This window comes from Hyperolius riggenbachi, chromosome 7, assembly GCF_040937935.1.
Source record: "Hyperolius riggenbachi isolate aHypRig1 chromosome 7, aHypRig1.pri, whole genome shotgun sequence".
NCBI lineage: Eukaryota > Metazoa > Chordata > Amphibia > Anura > Hyperoliidae > Hyperolius > Hyperolius riggenbachi.
In genome coordinates, this window is record NC_090652.1 from 214,123,004 (window position 1) to 214,143,671 (window position 20,668).

General features: G+C 47.4%; 1 protein-coding gene across 2 annotated transcripts in view; it reads left to right on the forward strand.

The window, feature by feature from the left end:
• The first annotated feature begins 4,148 nt into the window (after nt 1-4,148).
• The window catches only part of LOC137524819 (caspase-8-like), a 162,896-nt gene continuing 146,376 nt past the window's right edge, over nt 4,149-20,668 (forward strand). For both annotated transcript variants that reach the window (XM_068245161.1, XM_068245160.1), the window contains exon 1: nt 4,149-4,238. The gene's annotated coding sequence lies outside the window, so the exon portion shown is untranslated. The remainder of the gene's footprint in view (nt 4,239-20,668) is intronic.

The following is a 20,668-nucleotide window of genomic DNA, read 5'->3' on the forward strand; positions in this document are numbered from 1 at the left end:
TGTCTCTAACAGCCAACACAGCTAGGAGCAGCTACATAACCTGCCCACAGTGAAAATGTCACCATGTAATAAATGTCAGAATGTAAATCGGGGAGTGGAAAGATCAGTGGCGTAGCTAAGGAGCTGTGGACCCCGATGCTAGTTTTACAATGGGGCCCCCCAAGCACCCTATACATAACAATTGATACGGTGCACCAAAACCTGCCAATGGCAACTACAGTGTCAGAGGTGTAAGAAGGGGATGGGGAACAGTTTGTTAATGATTACCACTATTCAAAGTATCTATAGAAGTGATTATTATGAGCACAGGACCGATAGAGAGCTAATACTGTAGTTGAGAGAGGGCCCTTCGGGGCCCCTCTGGCCCAAGGGCCCCGATGCGGTCGCTACCTCTGCACCCCCTATTGCTACGCCCCTGGGAAAGATTTGACAATGAGCAAACACTGACTAAATCATCTATACATAATTATGGTAAAAAAATGAAGCACTTTTTTTACTACATTATTTTCACTGGAGTTCCTCTTTAAACAACCTTTCCATCACTTTTGTGACCAGAAACAGTCTTCAGAGAAGCTTACAATCTAATCCCTACCATAGTTATTGTGTAATCTCCTACCATATTCCTAATATTATGTATTTATATAGCATTGATATCTTCTGCAACACTTTACATATCTGTGGTGTGGCATGGCATAGCATTGGCCACTAGGGGGCACAGATGATCTGTTGCATCTAAGTTCTGTGTGAGGCCCTTCCTCTCTCTTCCTCCCTTCTCTAGTAGCACTGAAAGCAGACATGGAAAGCCAAGGTAGGCAGGAATACAACTAGCAATACACCGAGATGGAAGAGAGAAGCACTGATAAATGTCATAGTAAGAAAAGGAACCCCCCGACAATGGTGACCTGACCTGGCTCACAAGAATTGCAATGCAGGGTCCTATTGCTGGCTCTGCAGGGCTAGTCTACTTTAGGTTACCCAGCAGGAAACCCCTAAGGGAGCAGGGGCGAAGCCAGGCACATAGCAAGCCAAGCTTTTGCTTTGGGACTCACTTCAGAGGTGGGCCTCGGCTCGCCTCTGAGATCACCGTGTGTGTCACCACAACAGCACATCTCCGCCTCCTTCAGTCTCGGTGCCCCTCTCTCTCACACGTTGATGCTGCACACACTGACACTCTGCTTCCCTCTCTGGTGGCTAAGTGGTGCAGCTGCCTGTTTGCTGCCCTCCGATTTCTTTGCTTAGCTTCGCCCCTTGCATCCTCAAAAGTTTGCCTCAGACAGCAAAAAGTCTAGAACCAGCCCTGCTCATGACCCTGGTAAAATGAGGCGCTGTGTGCACCTGGGTGAAGTTTACACAAGGGTACAAAGCAGATGAGCAGGGGCTCCCGGCAATGAGTAGCCATTTAGCTTTCGGAAAGGCTACTTCAAAATCTCCTGCAGCACTTGACAGATTACATAGTCATGCCACTGACTGTCCACAGATGAACTCACAATCTAATCCTACCACAGTGACAGTCTAATGTTCTACATTATTATTATTATTATGTACAGTGGGTTGCAAAAGTATTCGGCCCCCTTGAAGTTTTCCACATTTTGTCACATTACTGCCACAAACATGAATCAATTATATTTTTGACCATGCTGTCATTTTATGACTGATCAATAAAGAGCTAATTTTTACTTTTCTACTTCTGGTGGTGCCAGCCTCCTTTCTACATTTGAATCAATTATATTGAAATTCCATGTGAAAGACCAATACAAAGCGGTGTACACGTGAGAAGTGGAACGAAACTCATACATGATTCCAAACATTTTTTACAAATAAATAACTGCAAAGTGGTGTGTGCGTAATTATTCGGCCCCCTTTGGTCTGAGTGCAGTCAGTTGCCCATAGACATTGCCTGATGAGTGCTAATGACTAAATAGAGTGCACCTGTGTGTAATCTAATGTTGGTACAAATACAGCTGTTCTGTGCAGGCCTAAGAGGTTGTCTAAGAGAATATTGGGAGCAACAACACCATGAAGTCCAAAGAGCACACCAGACAAGTCAGGGATAAAGTTATTGAGAAATTTAAAGCAGGCTTAAGCTACAAAATGATTTCCAAAGCCTTGAACATCCCACGGAGCACAGTTCACGCGATCATTCAGGAGTGGAAGGAATATGGCACAACTGTAAACCTACCAAGACAAGGCCGTCCACCTAAACTTACAGGCCGAACAAGGAGAGCACTGATCAGAAATGCAGTCAAGAGGCCTATGGTGACTCTGGACGAACTGCAGAGATCTACAGCTCATGTGGGGGAATCTGTCTATAGGACAACTATTAGTCGTGAACTGCACAAAGTTGGCCTTTATGGAAGAGTGGCAAGAAGAAAGCCTTTGTTAACAGAAAAGCATAAGAAGTCCCGTTTTCAGTTTGCCACAAGCCATATGGGGGACACAGCAAACATGCAGAAGAAGGTGCTCTGGTCAGATGAGACCAAAATGGAACTTTTTGGCCAAAATGCAAAACGCTATGTGTGGCGGAAAACTAACACTGCACATCACTCTTAACACACCATCCCCACTGTCAAATATGGTGGTGGCAGCATCATGCTCTGGGGGTGCTTCTCTTCAGCAGGGGCAGGGAAGCTAGTCAGAGTTGATGGGAAGATGGATGGGGCCAAATACAGTGCAATCTTGGAAGAAAACCTCTTGGAGTCTGCAAAAGACTTGAGACGGGGGCAGAGGTTCACCTTCCAGCAGGACAAAGACCCTAAACATAAAGCCAGGGCAACAATGGAATGGTTTAAAACAAAACATATCCATGTGTTAGAATGGCCCAGTCAAAGTCCAGATCTAAATCCAATCGAGAATCTGTGGCAAGATCTGAAAACTGCTGTTCACAAACGCTGTCCATCTAATCTGACTGAGCTGGAGCTGTTTTGCAAAGAAGACTGGGCAAGGATTTCAGTCTCTAGATGTGCAAAGCTGGTAGAGACATACCCTAAAAGACTGGCAGCTGTAATTGCAGCAAAAGGTGAAAAAAATTGTGCAAACCCCACTTTGCAGTTATTTAGTTCTTCTCACATGTACACCACTTTGTATTGGTCTTTCACGTGGAATTTCAATACAATTAATTCATGTTTGTGGCAGTAATGTGACAAAATGTGGAAAACTTCAAGGGGGCTGAATACTTTTGCAAGCCACTGTATTTATATAGCAGCACTGACATCTTTTGCTGCACGTTACAGAGTTCATAGTCATGTCACTGACTGTCCTCAGAGCAGAGCCGGGACAAGGTCCTCCAGCACCCAAGGCTGAGACACCAAAGTGCGCCCCTCCATCCCTCCCACCTCAGCTGTCACACACTGATTGCTATTAGATTAAGAGGGCCACAGGGCCAATAACCTCCCCAACACCTTAATATCTAGTTATCTGGCTTGCAGTCGCTGCTATGTATCCCTTTTTCTTATTTCTTTCTGCTTCATACACAATTAGGAATGACAGCTGAATGAATTGTGCGCCCCCTCCTACACTGCGCCCTGAGGCTGGAGCCTCTCCAGCCTATGCCTCGGCCCGGCCCTGCCTCAGAGGAGCTCACAATCTAATCCTACCATAGTCATAGTCTAATGCCCTACCATATTACTATGTATTTATAGAGCACTGACATCTTCTGATCTTCTGCAGCACTTTACAGAGTACATAGTCATGTCACAGGATGTCCTCAGAGGAACTCACAATCTAATCCCTACCATAGTCATAGTGTAATGTCCTACCATATAATTATTATTTATTTATTTATATAGCACTGACATCTTCTGCAGCACTTTACAGAGTACATAGTCGTCACTGACTGTCCTCGACCTCTGAGAAACTCAAAATGTAATCCTACCATAGTCATAGTCTAATCATAATCATGTCACTGACTGTCGTCTGAGCTGACAATCTATTCCTATCATAGTCGCTAGTCTAATACACTATTTTATTATTATGCATACTTTTTTTTGTTCATGCGTGAAGGTTACAGGTTGAGCTGTACTTTGACTGTCAAAAGTGACCCAGTTATCTCTCAAGCAGGCTAGCAGCGGAATCTATGAGAATATCTTGTTCAAAGATTACACGGAAGTGGGTGGAGGGTGTTTCCTATTCAGCACTGCAGTGCACACTCTCTGTGCTGTTGATATGTTGTTTGCTTCTATACATAGCATTTCTGCTGCATGCATCTCTTGTGGATATTCTGAATTTGTAACCATGCACTGGTAAGAAATCAGTAATTTTAACTGCATTTTTTTCATGTGTTTGTAGTGTTATCTAGAAACTTGCATGATAGTACTGCATATAATAATGGACACAGCCGTGACACAGCTACTACACGCCTTATCTAAAGGCATTTTTTTTCTGTACTGTCGCTACAAGTTTGTGTTTATTTTGCTCAGGAAACCAGAACAGCGAGAATGAGTTATTATGCCTCAAGCTGAGATGAGATTATGTGAGAGAGCATTAAAACAAAACCTGAACTGAAAATAAACGTATGACATAATTGTATGTGTAGTACTAATGGTAAATATAACATTATTTACATAGAACAGAGTCTCATATTTTAATTTTCAGTTACAGATGGTCAGAGGTAAAATCTGTGATTGTCACCGGGCGCAGTATGCGTCCCATGATGTGGGCACATTTGCATGCAGGCACTCTCACACGCCCACGCACGTGCAAAAATGCCAATCCGCTGATGGGACGACGGGACAGTAAGGTGGACCGGACTTTCCAGCCCTGTGCTGTTATCAGCAGTGTTTCCTCAACCAAACAGAAGTGTTTTGGCTTCTGCTTACTTTTCAGGAAATTATGCAGTGGTCCTTGTCTGTCCCTACTAGTTAGGAGCATTGTGATATCTTTAGTCTGAATAGGGTATGTTTAAATTTGCAGTTATCCAGTAGAGCCATATCAATCCATGGCATACACTGATGTGTAATAAAACTCCAAAATAGCTGTATGCAAGTTTGATTGCTGTGGTTCTGTAAAATGTAATAGCTATAGGCTCACTATACACCAGCAGTTTGGGATGTATGCCTAAAGAGATAATTTACATATTTGGGAGAGATAAATCATAGTAAATCACAGTTGCTCACTTAAAGCTGATTTATTGCAAATACCTTCTGTTTAAGAAGGCAAAATCAAGGCCGCCTTCAGTACATCTCAGGTGGGACTGCAGAATGGGGCCCGGCGAACAATCCCACAAATATAAGTCCCAGCTGCAAGTCTGTAACATAATGTACAGACTGTCAATGAGCAATGTGCTTTGCTTTTCTCATTTCAATGAATGAGAATCACATTGTGATAGCTGAGAAAACGCTTCATGCAGCGCGTTTGCGATTTGCAAATTGCAAGCACTGCTCAAGTACTGCAGTGAGAGTTTTCCCATAGGATTATGTGTCACAGCACTTTGCTTACCACCAGTGAACATCTTGGGCTTGATTCACTAACCGGCGCTAAGTGTGCCTTATCTGAGGTTAGTGTGCCTTATCTGAGTTATTGTGCCTTATCTGAGGTTAGTGTGCCTTATCTGAGTTATTGTGCCTTATCTGAGGTTAGTGTGCCTTATCTGAGGTTCAGGGGAGGACATACGGATGTGCAGGCCGTGCCACCGCACGAGGGCCCCTGAAGTTCCGTTGCTTCAGGGGCCCATTAAGTATTGCTGGGGTTTTTTTTATAATTTGTTTTCCTTGGGGGCCCTGACTCCTATCCCCCCTCACCTCGGGGGCCCCCCCTCATGCGGCAGAAGAGCGGCAGATATATGGAGGCTCCGGCAGTTCCAGCAGGCACTAGAGCAGGCTTTCTCAACCAGGGTTCCCTTGAGTACTCTGCAGGGGTTCCTTGGCATTTTCCCCCATCGTGGAGGAAGTATAATAGAGCACACAATAATAGGGGGTACTGTAACAAGAAGCAATAAATTGGGGGCTCAGGAGACAATAGAATGAGTGACAGTGTAATAGGGGTAGTGAAATAAACAGCCACACATACTTTCAAAGACCATGCCTCCTGCAAAATAAATGCAGGGGTTCCTCGAGATCAAAAAAATGTTTCCAGGGGTTCCTTGAGATCCAAAAGTTATTTGCAGGGTTCCTCCAGGGTAGAAAGGTTGAGAAAGGCTGCACTAGAGGTTCAGCCGCCTGGTCTACACTGTCTCCTCTCCTCTGTATGCCGCTCGCTACTAAACCAGGAAGTAGCGAGCGACATACAGAGGAGAGGAGACAGTGTAGACCAGGCGGCTGTACCTCTAGCGCCTGCTGGAACCGCCAGAGACTTCCTATATTTGCCACTCTCCTGCTCTTCCGCCGCGCGTGGCGGGAGGGGGGCCCCCCGAGGTGAGGGAGGGAGGATTTGAGTTGGGCCCCCACCCCCACCAGGCTAGCTACCTATTAGCCCACCAGTTACCCACCCACCCGGCTACCTACCTACCCACCAGGATACTTACCCACCCACCAGGCTAACTACCTACCCAACCACCCACCAGGCTACCTACCTACCTACCCACCCACCAGGCTACCTACCTACCCGCCTACCAGGCTACCTACCTACCCATCCACCAAGCTACCTACCCACCCACCAGGCTACCTACCTACCCACCCACCAGGCTACCTACCCACCCACCAGGCTACCTACCTACCTACCCACCCACCAGGCTACCTACCTATTAGCCCAACAGCTACCCACCCACCTGGCTACCCACCCACCAGGCTACCTACCTACCCACCAGGCTACCTACCTACCCACCCACCAGGCTACCTACCTACCCACCCACCAGGCTACCTACCTACCCACCAGGCTACCTACCTACCTACCCACCCACCTAGCTACCTACCTACCCACCAGGCTACCTACCTACAAACCCACCAGGCTACCTACCCACCCACCCACCAGGCTACCTACCTACCCACCCACCCACCAGACTACCTACCTACCCACCAGGCTACCTACCTACCCACCCACCATGCTACCTACCTATCTACCACCCACCCAGCTACCTACCTACCCACCTATCCACCTACCTACCCACCAGGCTACCTACCTACCCACCCACTTACCCAACCACCCACCAGGCTACCTACCCACCCACCCATGGGAGCTGCGCGCCGGACAGAGGCTGGGACAGGAGGTCTGCTGCTGCAGGTGAGTAAATGTTTTTTTTTTACTTATTTATATTAAGGTGTATGTTCTGGGCAGGTCTGCCACGTGATTGCATGTATTTTCTGGGCAAATCTGCTACATGTTTGCATGTATTTTCTGGTCAAATCTGCTACATGATTGCATGTATTTTCTGGGCAAATCTGCCGACATGATTGCATGTATGTTCTGGTCAAATCTGCCGACATGATTGCATGTATTTTCTGGTCAAATCTGCCGACGTGATTGCATGTATTTTCTGGTCAAATCTGCTACATGATTGCATGTATTTTCTGGGCAAATCTGCCGACATGATTTCACGTATTTTCTGGTCAAATCTGCCGACATGATTGCACGTATTTTCTGGGCAAATCTGCCGACATGATTGCATGTATTTTCTGGCCAAATCTGCCGACATGATTGCACATATTTTCTGGTCAAATCTGCTACATGATTGCATGTATTTTCTGGGCAAATCTGCTACATGATTGCATGTATTTTCTGGGCAAATCTGCCGACATGATTGCATGTATTTTCTGGGCAAATCTGCCGACATGATTGCACATATTTTCTGGTCAAATCTGCCACACGATTGCACGTATTTTCTAGTCAAATCTGCCGACATGATTGAACGTGTTTTCTGGTCAAATATGCCACATGATTGAACGTGTTTTTTGGTCAAATCTGCTGACATGATTGAATGTATTTTCTGGTCAAATCTGCTCACATTATATGTATTTTCTTGAGAAAACCTGCACAATGATGTGAATTTTCTGGGGAAAGGGTCACCAAAACTTGGGCCCATTGTCATTGCGTTGCACTTTTAAAGGGAACCTGAGGTAAGAATAATATTGAGACTGCTATATTTATCTCCTTTTAAGAAATACCAGTTTCCTGGCTGCCGTGCTGGTCCTCTGCCTATTCCTTCAACCATAGACCCTAAACAAGCATGCAGCAGGTCAGGGGTTTCTGACAATATTGTCAGAACTGAGAAGATTAGCTGCATGCTTGTTTCTGGTGTAATTCAGTTCATTACTGCAGCCAAATAGATCAGCAGGGCTGCCAGGCAACTAGTATTGTTTAAAAGGAAATAAATATGGCAGCCTCCATATCACTCTCACCCCGGGTTCACTTTAAATTACAGTTAGCTCCGCGCTCTTCGCGCGCTGCAGGTTGTAGCCACAACCATTTTTTGCTTCTCACGCCGTTGGTCATGGGGGCCCGCAATTGGAATTTTGCACAGGGGCCCACTGCTGGCTGTGTCCACCGCTGCTGAGGTTAGTGTGCCTTATCTGAGTTAGTGTGCCTTATCTGAGTTAGTGTGCCTTATTTGAGTTAGTGTGCCTTTTCTGAGGTTAGTGTGCCTTATCTGAACTTAGTGCCCCTTAAGTAGCTTTGTACACACTAAAAGATGCACAAAGCTACATTGCGCACTGCACGATAACATCGCACCCGCTATACTCTACATGATGCGACCTTAAGGTCACATAGGATGCAACCTAAACAGCGCATCAGTGCACCGTTATGGTCGCATCCTATGCGACCCTATGGACGCATCATATACTGTATAGCGTGAGCGACATAATCGTCACACTGCTCGCAAAGATCGACGCATTACGCTGTGTGCGCTGTGCCGTGCGCGATGTAGCTTTGTGCATCTTTTAGTGTGCACAAAGCAACTTAAGGGGCACTAAGTTCAGATAAGGCACACTAACCTCAGATAAGGCACACTAACCTCAGATAAGGCACACTAACTCAGATAAGGCACATTAACTCAGATAAGACACACTAACCTCAGATAAAACACACTAACCTCAGATAAAACACACTAACCTCAGGTAAGGTTAGCGCCACCGGCGTACCTACCGGGGATGCGACCCCATCAGCCGCAGGGGGGCCCGGGGCTGCTCGGGGGCCCGCTCACTGTGCACGGGGGGAGCGCTGCCGCCCCCGCCCGATTCGGGACCCCCCAGCAAGGTGCTCAACTGGCCGCAGCGTCTAATAGACGCTACGCCAGTTCATTCCCCGCAGCCCCGCTCCAGCAGCCTGCATATTCTTCCGGCAGGCAGAGCAGGGCTACGGCAAGATGGCCGCCGAAGCCCTGTACTGGAGACTATTTGTGTCTCCACTACAGGGCTTCGGCGGCCATCTTGCCGTAGCCCTGCACTCTGCCTGTCAGACTCAGCGCGGGAGATGTGCTACAGTGCACAGGAGGATCGTCGCTGGAGGAGCTGCGCACCAGAGGCCGGGAGAGTCTGCTGACAGGTAAGTGAATTGTTTTTTTTGTTTTTTTTTTACAGGGGCATTTTTTTTTTTTTGGTGACTGCTGCCCACATTACGATATTGTGGTAACTGCTGGCCACATTGCGATTTTCTGGTGTCTGCTGCCCACATTGCGATTTTCTGGTGACTGCTGCCCACATTACGATTTTCTGGTGTCTGCTGCCCACATTGCGATTTTCTGGTGACTGCTGCCCACATTGCGATTTTCTGGTGACTGCTGCCCACATTGCGATTTTCTGGTGACTGCTGCCCACATTGCGATTTTCTGGTGACTGCTGCCCACATTGCGATTTTCTGGTGTCTGCTGCCCACATTGCGATTTTCTGGTGTCTGCTGCCCACATTACGATTTTCTGGTGAACGCTGCCCACATTACGATTTTCTGGTAACTGCTGCCCACATTGCGATTTTCTGGTAACTGCTGCCCACATTGCGATTTTCTGGTGACTGCTGCCCACATTGCGATTTTCTGGTGAATGCTGCCCACATTACGATTTTCTGGTGTCTGCTGCCCACATTGCGATTTTCTGGTGTCTGCTGCCCACATTGCGATTTTCTGGTGACTGCTGCCCACATTGCGATTTTCTGGTGACTGCTGCCCACATTGCGATTTTCTGGTGTCTGCTGCCCACATTGCGATTTTCTGGTGACTGCTGCCCACATTGCTATTTTCTGGTGACTGCTGCCCACATTGCGATTTTCTGGTGTCTGCTGCCCAAATTACGATTTTCTGGTGAACGCTGCCCACATTACGATTTTCTGGTAACTGCTGCCCACATTGCGATTTTCTGGTAACTGCTGCCCACATTGCGATTTTCTGGTAACTGCTGCCTACATTGCGATTTTCTGGTGAATGCTGCCCACATTACGATTTTCTGGTGTCTGCTGCCCACATTGCGATTTTCTGGTGTCTGCTGCCCACATTGCGATTTTCTGGTGACTGCTGCCCACATTACGATTTTCTGGTGACTGCTGCCCACATTGCGATTTTCTGGTGTCTGCTGCCCACATTATGATTTTCTGGTAACTGCTGCCCACATTGCGATTTTCTGGTGAATGCTGCCCACATTGCGATTTTCTGGTGACTGCTGCCCACATTGCGATTTTCTGGTGACTGCTGCCCACATTGCGATTTTCTGGTGTCTGCTGCCCACATTGCGATTTTCTGGTGTCTGCTGCCCACGTTGCGATTTTCTGGTGACTGTTGCCCACATTACGATTTTCTGGTGACTGCTGCCCACATTGCGATTTTCTGGTGTCTGCTGCCCACATTACGATTTTCTGGTAACTGCTGCCCACATTGAGATTTTCTGGTGAATGCTGCCCACATTGCGATTTTCTGGTGACTGCTGCCCACATTGCAATTTTCTGGTAACTGCTGCCCACATTGCGATTTTCTGGTGTCTGCTGCCCACATTGCGATTTTCTGGCCCACATTACGATTTTCTGGTGAACTCTGCCCACATTACGATTTTCTGGCCCACATTACGATATTCTGGTGAACGCTGCCCACATTACGATTGTCTGGTGAATGCTGTCCACGTTACAATTTTCTGGTGACTGCTGCCCACGTTACAATTTTCTGGTGACCGCTGCCCACATTACAATTTTCTGGTGACTGCTGCCCACATTACGATTTTGTGGCCCACATTACGATTTTCTGGCCCACATTACGATTGTCTGGTGAAATGCTGCCCACTTTACAATTAATTTACAGTGAAACACTGCCCCATTACGATTATTTGGCACCTATGGGGGGAGCCCCATCCAAATATTCGCAGGGGGGCCCAGTGATTTCTAGTTACGCCCCTGGTTAGCGCTATAGTTTGTGCCCACTAAGTGATAAGGCTTAGTGCCGGTTAGTGAATCAAGGCCTTTAAATATAGGGGCTTCACCTTAAATATAGGGGGGAGGGGAGTGGGGGGCCCAGTAGGTTTTCTCAGAGTGGGGCCCAGAAATTTCTGATGGCAGCCCTGGACAAAATTATATTTAGCATTGCTTTTCAGTAAGAGCACTTTTCAATCTCTTATGGCCTCTTATACTTCCCTAGTGGACATCTAAAAGGAATCAGAGCACTCCATAGCGTTTTACCATAAATCATTTAATTTGAAAGGTTAAAAGTTCTACTTTCAAGGTTTAAAACACAATTGAGCATATAACAGATGGTGAAACAGGATGACTTTACGTCTGTGTGAGTGACTATATCGGGCTGTGGACAGCAGCGCGTTGTCCAGGCCTCGCAGTATACACTCGTTAGGGAAATCCTGGTAACTACGTGCGTTTCAAAAAGGCATCCTTTTTCACTATCTGTTATATGCGCAATTGTATTTTAAATCTTGTAAGTAGAACGTTTAACATTTCAAATTAAATGATTTATAGTAAAACGCAATGGAGCGCTCTAATTCCTTTTAGATGTCTGCATGTACCCAAGTGTAGAGCACCACCGGCATTACCAATAGAAGTGATACTGTGGGCACCCTAGCGCAATAATTTTTTCTATTGGTACTTTCCTAGTGGTTCTGGATCACTATCTGGGTATTCTGTAATGATAGTCCAAGCCCTATCCCATAAATCCACATCAATCCATGTCATACACTGATGAGAAAAAAACTCGATGTATAAGCTATTGGCTCACTATATACAGCGGTTTTGGATGTGTGCCTGACTTTCAGGGGCATAAACATACATATTCGAGAGGGATACAATGGGAAATCACACTTGTTCACTTTGGGCTGATGCACACCAAGCGGGTTTGGTTGTGTTTTCAGTTCCGCTTGCGGATGACTGCTTACGGATGTGGAAAAGCTTGGGTAATGTATTTCAATGGGCTGGTGCACACCAGAGCGGTAGGCGTTTTGCAGAGACGCATACTGCCGGGCTACAGCATTTTTTGGATTTTGGAGGCGTTTCTACCTCAATGTTAAGTATAGGAAAAACACAAAACGCTTTGAAAAACGCCAGATCAGAGCGGTTTTCCAGGCGTTTTTGTTACAGAAGCTGTTAAGTAACAGCTTTTACTGTAACAATATTTAAATCTGCTACACAAAAAAGCTCCAAGAAACGCTACACAAAACCGCAAAACGCTTCATAATAATAATAAGAAAAAACGCTTCAAAGAACGCTAGCGTTTTGCAAATCTGCAAGCGTTTTTTGGTGTGCACCAGCCCTTAAAGCTGTATTATTGCAAATACCTTTTAATAGGATAGGGTATATTTAAAATAAATATTTAATACTGTAAAATAGATAGTAATTTTCGGACATTCATAACAATGTAAGGCTATAAATCTATGAAAGTTACTACGTTTCAGGATGTTCTTATCAAGGCAGATACACCTCTAGGAGAAGCATTGACTTTTTTTTCCCTTTAATCATGTCTTTAAAATGTGAATTTTTACTGCACCTTGCAGGATCTCTACCATTTTCAAGCAAAGGACTTCCAGGGCGAATGAATAAATGTCTCTTTACTTACCTGGGGCTTCTTCCAGCCCCTATAAATCATTTGGGTCACTCTCCGCAGCTCCAGGCCTCCTCAATGTCCCGCCTGCAGCCAGCCTGTAACTATCGCCCACCTATCTGCGGATCCGCGCTTTTGCGTGGGTGCGTACGAACGTCACCAGGCGCAGTAAGTGTTCAATGATGTTCGCTTGCAGGCCCCTTTTGCGCGCCTGTGCATGTGCAGAAACACCGACCTGACGATTTAAAACCAATAGGTGACTGTGAGAAAACACGGAAAAGCCGCCGCAGGTACTCAGAGCAAGGCGGCTGATTCCGCGTCCAACGCGGCAGATTGCGCGCGTGGGTCTGCATCCACCGGCATAACGGAGCGCGATGAAACCGCCGCATGTCTTATGAACAAGGCGGCGGATTCCGCGTCAGACGCGGATGTTTGCACGCATAGGCATATTTCTGACAGTACTGCTGAACGCGAAGGAACCGCCGCATGTTTGGACAGCGGTGCGGCTGGTTCCGCATCTAACACAGCAGAAACATTACAACACATGTCTGGTGTGGCTGGGACTGATAGTCCACACAGGTTCAGGAGGACGCGCGCGCGCGCAGAGAGGCAGAGCCTTTATGACAGTCAGAGGGGTGTCAGCTGATCAAGCCGGTCAGCTGACAATTCCAGCACTTTTCATTGGTCCAGCACTTAAGGGTGGCGCTGGAGAGCGCTGGGGTATATATACTGGGTGCTGGTCATTTATCTGGTGTCTGGCGTTGCGATCACTATGTGGTAGCACTCAGACCTTCTGTCAGTATCTGTGTTATTACCTGAGCTATTATCTAGACCAGTTTCCAAGGTGTTGATGACCAGGGAGCTCACACCTTAGCCTAGGAATCCTGTTATCATCTGTGTTATTATCTGAGTTAATATCTAGAACAGTTTCCAAGGTATTGATGATCAAGGAGCTCACACCTTAGTCTAGGGATCCTGTTACCATCTGTGTTATCATCTAGACCAGTTCCGGGGTGTTGATGATCTTGGAGCTCACACCCAAGTCTAGGCATTGTTGATTATTTGTTATGACCTTCTGCTTTCCTGACCACTCTTCGCTATATCTGATACTCTGTTGCCAAACTCTGCTAGTCTTAGGATTCCACATCTGTCTCTTGTCTCTGTACTTTATCTGTCTGTGTGTTGTCGACCTGGCCTGTCCGACCTCGAGAACTATCTCCCCAGCTAGAGATAGTTCACAGTCTGTTTGTGACATCCCTCCATTGGTGTCACTCACACGCTGGTCCTTCCCACTCTCAGCCTGACTCCGCCCCTTGGGGAGCTTCAGGCCCTTGGAAGGAACCTGTCTCAGAGCAGTATCTCGTACTGCCTTAGCACCCTCTATAGAGTGCTCTCCTCAAAGTATTACTGTTGCACCAAACTTCATATTACTCAGGTGTCCAGAGGTTAGAGATATATCTGATTATCGGTGATACTGCAGATCATCAATAATCAGGTATATATCTGTATTTTCGGTGATACTGCAGATCACCGGTAATCAGATCCTCTCTGTGTTACACCGATCGTTACAGAACGCCATACCAAAAGATGCAAATGGACGCACCCACCTACCGCCTGGGCGCACTTACCACTTCGGTGGATAACATCAACCAAGTGCTGGGTAGTCACCGGGCATTAACCACTTGCCGACCGCACGCTTATACCGTGCGTCGGCAAAGTGGCAGCTGCAGGACCAGCGACGCAGTACTGCGTCGCCAGCTGCAGGCTGATTAATCAGGAAGCAGCCGCTCGCGCGAGCGGCTGCTTCCTGTCAAATCACGGCGGGGGGCTCCGTGAATAGCCTGCGGGCCGCCGATGGCGGCTCGCAGGCTAAATGTAAACACAAGCGGAAATAATCCGCTTTGTTTACATTGTACGGCGCTGCTGCGCAGCAGCGCCGTAAGGCAGATCGGCGATCCCCGGCCAATCAGCGGCCGGGGATCGCCGCCATGTGACAGGGGACGTCCTGTCACAGGCTGCACAGGACGGATAGCGTCCTGTGCAGCCCCGATCACCGGGGGGACAGGTAGGAGAGGGAGGGGGGTGAATGTCGCCGCGGAGGGGGGTTTTGAGGTGCCCCCCCCCGCCAGCCACACGCAGGCAGGAGAGATCGGACCCCCCCAGCACATCATCCCCCTAGTGGGGAAAAAAGGGGGGTGATCTGATCTCTCTGCCTGCACCCTGATCTGTGCTGGGGGCTGTAGAGCCCACCGAGCACAGATCACATAATTCAATGCTGGTCCTTAAGGGGGGGTAAAGGGTGGGTCCTCAAGTGGTTAATTAACGCTTTGTCCGGGTCTATACAAACCCTCCAGACGGCTGTGGATGAAGTGTGATCCCCTTCTAGCACAGACATACGTATGCCTGTACCTGAAAAGTTTTCCGGTCACAGATCTGACTTCCGAAATTTTAGGAGTAGAGTGTTATCATACTTTGAGTTGAGACCTAATTCTTCAGGAACTATAGCCCAAAGGGTTACATTTATTAAAACTTTATTATCAGGCGATTCTCAGACCTGGGCGTACAGTCTACCCGCTGGAGATTTAGCCTTAACCTCGGTAGATGAATTTTTTAAAGCTATGGCAATAATTTACAACGATCCAGACATTGCCTCGACTTCTGAGCGGAAGCTCAAATTGTTGCGTCAAGGCAAGAGTCCGGTCAAGGAGTATGCTGCAGAATTTAGGAGGTGTTCAGTTTCAGCCAGGTGGGACACCTATGCCCTTTTAGACTGTTTTTTTAATCAGGGTTATCAGATGAGGTTTCTGATCTAATGTTAAGTCAGCCTGAACCTAGAACCGTCGATGAGGCCATTTCATCGGCCATTAGGATTGATCGCAGGTTACGTTATCAAAGGCAGACTCGGGGTAGAAACAATGTTAAGATGGTGTCCTACGCTGCGCCTCCTGTGACCTCACCTCCTTCCGTTTCACCTCCACCCGAGCCAATGCAGATTGGTCAGCCCAGATTGTCTCAGGTGGAGCGGAGACGCAGGATTTCCGAGCAGTTGTGTCTTTATTGTGCAGAGGTGGGTCATAGAGTGCGAAATTGCCCTAAAAAGTCGGGAAACGCTACTGCCTAGGAGTAGTTGGGGGTAATACCCTAGGCGTACGACTCTTACCCCTAGAGGATAAACGATTGCTTCTTCCTTGTACGATTACATGGGAAGAGAAATCGGAAGTCTCTGAGGCCTTCATTGATTCAGGCTCAGCGGCTAATTTTATGGATTACGAATTTGCTAAGAAATTGGGTATTCCGCTTACCCCGGTAAATCCACCCATCCAGGTTACAGCAGTGGATGATTCCCCCCTGCAACGTAACCATCCTCTGTCTCAAACACCAGAGGTGGAGGTCACTATAGGGGTACTGCACAGAGAGAAATTGCAGTTTTTTGTGTTACACATGACAACCTCCACAGTCATCCTTGGCATGCCGTGGTTACACCTTCACTCTCCACAGATAAATTGGGCCACTGGTCAGCTAACTAGCTGGTCAGCCCATTGTTTCCATCATGGTTTAGTGAAGGTGACCTTGGGTCAGATCAGTATTCATGTAGAGGGAGTTCCGGAACAGTATTTCGAGTGTTCAGATGTGTTCTGTCCCAAGGCTGCCGATAAATTACCTCCACACCGCCCTTTCGATTGTCCCATCGATCTCCGATCTGGTTGTATGCCCCCTAGAGGTCATCTCTACAATTTATCTGAGCCTGAAAAAGTGGCCATGCAGGAGTACATCCGTGAAAATTTAGCTAAAGGATTCATCCGCCCTTCCCGGTCACCTGCTGGAGCAGGCTTCTTTTTTGTAAAGAAAAAAGATGGAGGCCTTCGGCCATGCATTGATTACCGAGGTCTGAATAAGATCGCAGTAAAAAATCGCTATCCATTGCCTTTGATAGACGATTTATTCACTCATGTCACTTACGCTAAGATTTTTTCAAAATTGGACTTGCGAGGGGCATGCAACCTGGTGCGGATCAGAAAGGGCGATGAGTGGAAAACAGCCTTTAACACACCCGATGGGCATTACGAGTACCTGGTGATGCCCTTTGGGTTGTGTAACGCCCCGTCCGTTTTTCAGGAATTTATTAATGAAGTATTCAGAGAAGTGTTGGGTAAATTTGTCCTGGTATACCTAGATGATATACTTATTTTTTCAGACAACCTCACCCAACACAGGGCTCATGTCAAATTTGTTCTGAGCAAACTGAGACAGAACATGCTTTACGCTAAATTGGAGAAATGCATTTTTGAGGCAACATCCGTCACTTTTCTGGGGTACATAATTTCCACCTCGGGCCTTTCTATGGATCCTGCCAAGGTCTCTGCTGTCCTGGAATGGCCTCAGCCAGTGGGACTAAAATCTCTCCAGAGATTTTTAGGATTCGCCAATTACTATAGAAGGTTCATAAAGGGGTACTCCACAGTCATAGCACCCCTCACCAGTCTCACAAAGAAAGGGGCAGATACCAACCACTGGTCCCCGGAAGCCCTGGCTGCTTTCTCCACTTTGAAAGAGTTGTTTTGCTCTGCACCCATCCTGAGACATGTTGACACCTCCTATCCCTTTATTGTGGAGGTGGACGCCTCGGAGGTCGGGGTAGGGGCTGTGCTGTCTCAGCGCTCCGGGTTGCAGGGAAGATTACACCCGTGTGCCTATTTCTCTCGTAGGTTTTCACCAGCAGAGAAAAACTACGATATAGGCAACAGGGAGCACCTAGCCATTAAATTGGCCTTTGAAGAATGGCGTCATTGGTTAGAAGGAGCAGAACATACGATTACAGTTTACATTGATCACAAAAATTTGGAATACATTGAGGGGGATAAAAGATTAAGCCCCCGTCAGGCTCGGTGGTCACTGTTTTTCTCGAGATTTAGATTTATTATTACGTACACTTCGGGTAGTAAAAACATTAAGGCGGATGCCCTGTCCGGATATTTTGAACCGGAGACAGCACAGCCCTCAGACCCAGAGACTATTATCCCACAGAAAGTTGTCTTGGCAGCCACAGAGACTTGGAAAGACTGGACAGAGACTTTAAGTCCCTTCCAGCAGGATGTCCCTGAGGGAAAGCCTGAAGAGGTTATGTTCGTACCACTGCCATTTCGTCTCCAGATCTTACAGATGTTCCACTCGCACAAGAATGCGAGACATTCGGGAGCCTCCAGAACACAGGACTTGGTTGCCAGATGTGCTTGGTGGCCTTCTCTGGCAACGGATTGCAAGGAGTATGTTAGAGAGTGTGCAGTTTGTGCTAAAAGTAAACCCTCCCGTCTGGCACCTGTGGGAACTTTGCAGCCTTTGCCCACCCCGAATGAGCCGTGGACTCATTTGTCCATGGATTTTGTGGGTGAACTTCCGAGGTCTGAAGGCATGTCGGTCATTTGGGTGGTAGTTGACCGTTTCAGCAAAATGGACCATTTTGTGCCCTTGAAAGGACTCCCCTCGGCCCAGGAGTTGGCCGATCTTTTTATCGTCCATGTTTTACATGGCATTCCGGAAAACGTAGTGTCGGATCGGGGAGTCCAATTTGTTTCTAGATTTTGGAGGGCATTTTGTCATCAAATGGGCATGGAACTGTCATTTTCATCGGGCTACCACCCACAGACCAATGGTCAGACTGAGAGAGTGAATCAGTCTTTGGAACAGTTTTTGAGGTGTTATGTTGCGGATGCGCAAAATGATTGGGCCAGGTTCTTGCCGTTCGCAGAATTTGCGCACAATAATTTGAAAAGCTCGTCCTCTGGATTTTCACTGTTTCAGGTGGTAACTGGAAAGTTGCCTAAGTTCTCCCCACTGCCAGTAGCCTCCACTCCGTTTCCAGCTTTGGAGGCATGGCAGAAGTCATTTAAGAACATTTGGGGGAGCGTGAAAGATAATTTGGAGAAGGCTTTTCAAAGTCAGAAAGGTCAAGCTGACAAGAGACGCTCCATAGAGTGGAAGTTCCGGCCAGGAGACTTGGTCTGGGTGTCCACGCGTCACTTGACCCTGAAACAGCCCTCGCCCAAGTTAGGACCCAGATTTGTGGGCCCTTTTCCAGTGACCAGGAAGATCAACAGTGTTACTTATGCCATTGATCTTCCTGCCAGCATGCGTGGTGTAAGATCCTTTCATGTCTCCCTGCTTAAGCCAGCAGTTCATGTGGGTCCCGCTCCTCCTCCTCCTGTGATGGTAGATGACCAACCTGAGTACAAAGTAGAAAAGATTTTAGACTCACGTGTTGTACAGAACTCAGTGCAGTATCTAGTTCACTGGAAAGGGTATGGTATTGAGGAGAGAACATGGGTACCTGAGCGTCGCATGCACGCGGATAAATTAAAGAAAGAGTTCCACGCCCGACATTCTGGGAAGCCAGGTAGGAGCTGTCCGGAGTCCACTCCTCAGGGGGGGGGGGGGTACTGTGAGGAAACGCGGAAAAGCCGCTGCAGGTACTCAGAGCAAGGCGGCTGATTCCGCGTCCAACGCGGCAGATTGTGCGCGTGGGTCTGCATCCACCGGCATAACGGAGCGCGGAGCCTAGGAGGACGCACGCACGCTGCTAAACAGGAACAAGCCGGGGATGCGCAGGAAGCGTCCGGAGCTACGATTGTGTAACTATATGCGATTTTACAAGTATACCTATGTACGTGTAATTTTATTGGGGCCATTGGCGCTTTATTAAAACTTTTTTACGCTATGAGAAGCTGCTTTTATTGTACCTTATAGATGCTGCGGCTTGGGATTTGATATGCATTGAACAAGATTTGCATCTGGTGAGCAGGGGAAAACGGGGGGAGTGTGTTATCTCCCTCTTATACTTGGTGACAGCCTATGCACTTTAATCACCCTTCTTTGAGCACACGGGTGAGGTGGCTAAGCGTTACTCGCTAGGGGGAATCCCCTTCTGTTTGTTTATATTTAAGGTGCCAGGATCCATGTGAGAAGACTCTGTTGGCGCTGCTACTATTATTGGACTTGTGTTATCATCTAGACCAGTTCCGGGGTGTTGATGATCTTGGAGCTCACACCCAAGTCTAGGCATTGTTGATTATTTGTTATGACCTTCTGCTTTCCTGACCATACTTCTGATCTCTGATTAGGTACTTCTATATCTGATACTCTGTTGCCAAACTCTGCTAGTCTTAGGATTCCGCATCTGTCTCTTGTCTCTGTACTTTATCTGTCTGTGTGTTGTCGACCTGGCCTGTCCGACCTCGAAAACTATCTCCCCAGCTAGAGATAGTTCACAGTCTGTTTGTGACATCCCTCCATTGGTGTCACTCACACGCTGGTCCTTCCCACTCTCAGCCTGACTCCGCCCCTTGGGGAGCTTCAGGCCCTTGGAAGGAACCTGTCTCAGAGCAGTATCTCGTACTGCCTTAGCACCCTCTATAGGGTGCTCTCCTCAAAGTATTACTGTTGCACCAAACACTCATTTTACTCAGGTTTCCAGAGGTTAGAGATATATCTGATTATCGGTGATACTGCAGATCATCAATAATCAGGTATATATCTGTATTTTCGGTGATACTGCAGATCACCGGTAATCAGATCCTCTCTGTGTTACACCGATCGTTACAGTGACTCTGAATATTAATCCCAGTCACCCACTCACCAACTGTGGCAAATTTAAGAACCCTGCCACTAACCGTATAAGAATGGCTGAAATCAATCAAACAAACTTGATTGGCTGTTTCTGGCTCTGCCCCTTTTCTGGATTTTAACCTCAGTCACCCAATGACCGACTGTAACAGGTTTGAGGCCTCTGCCA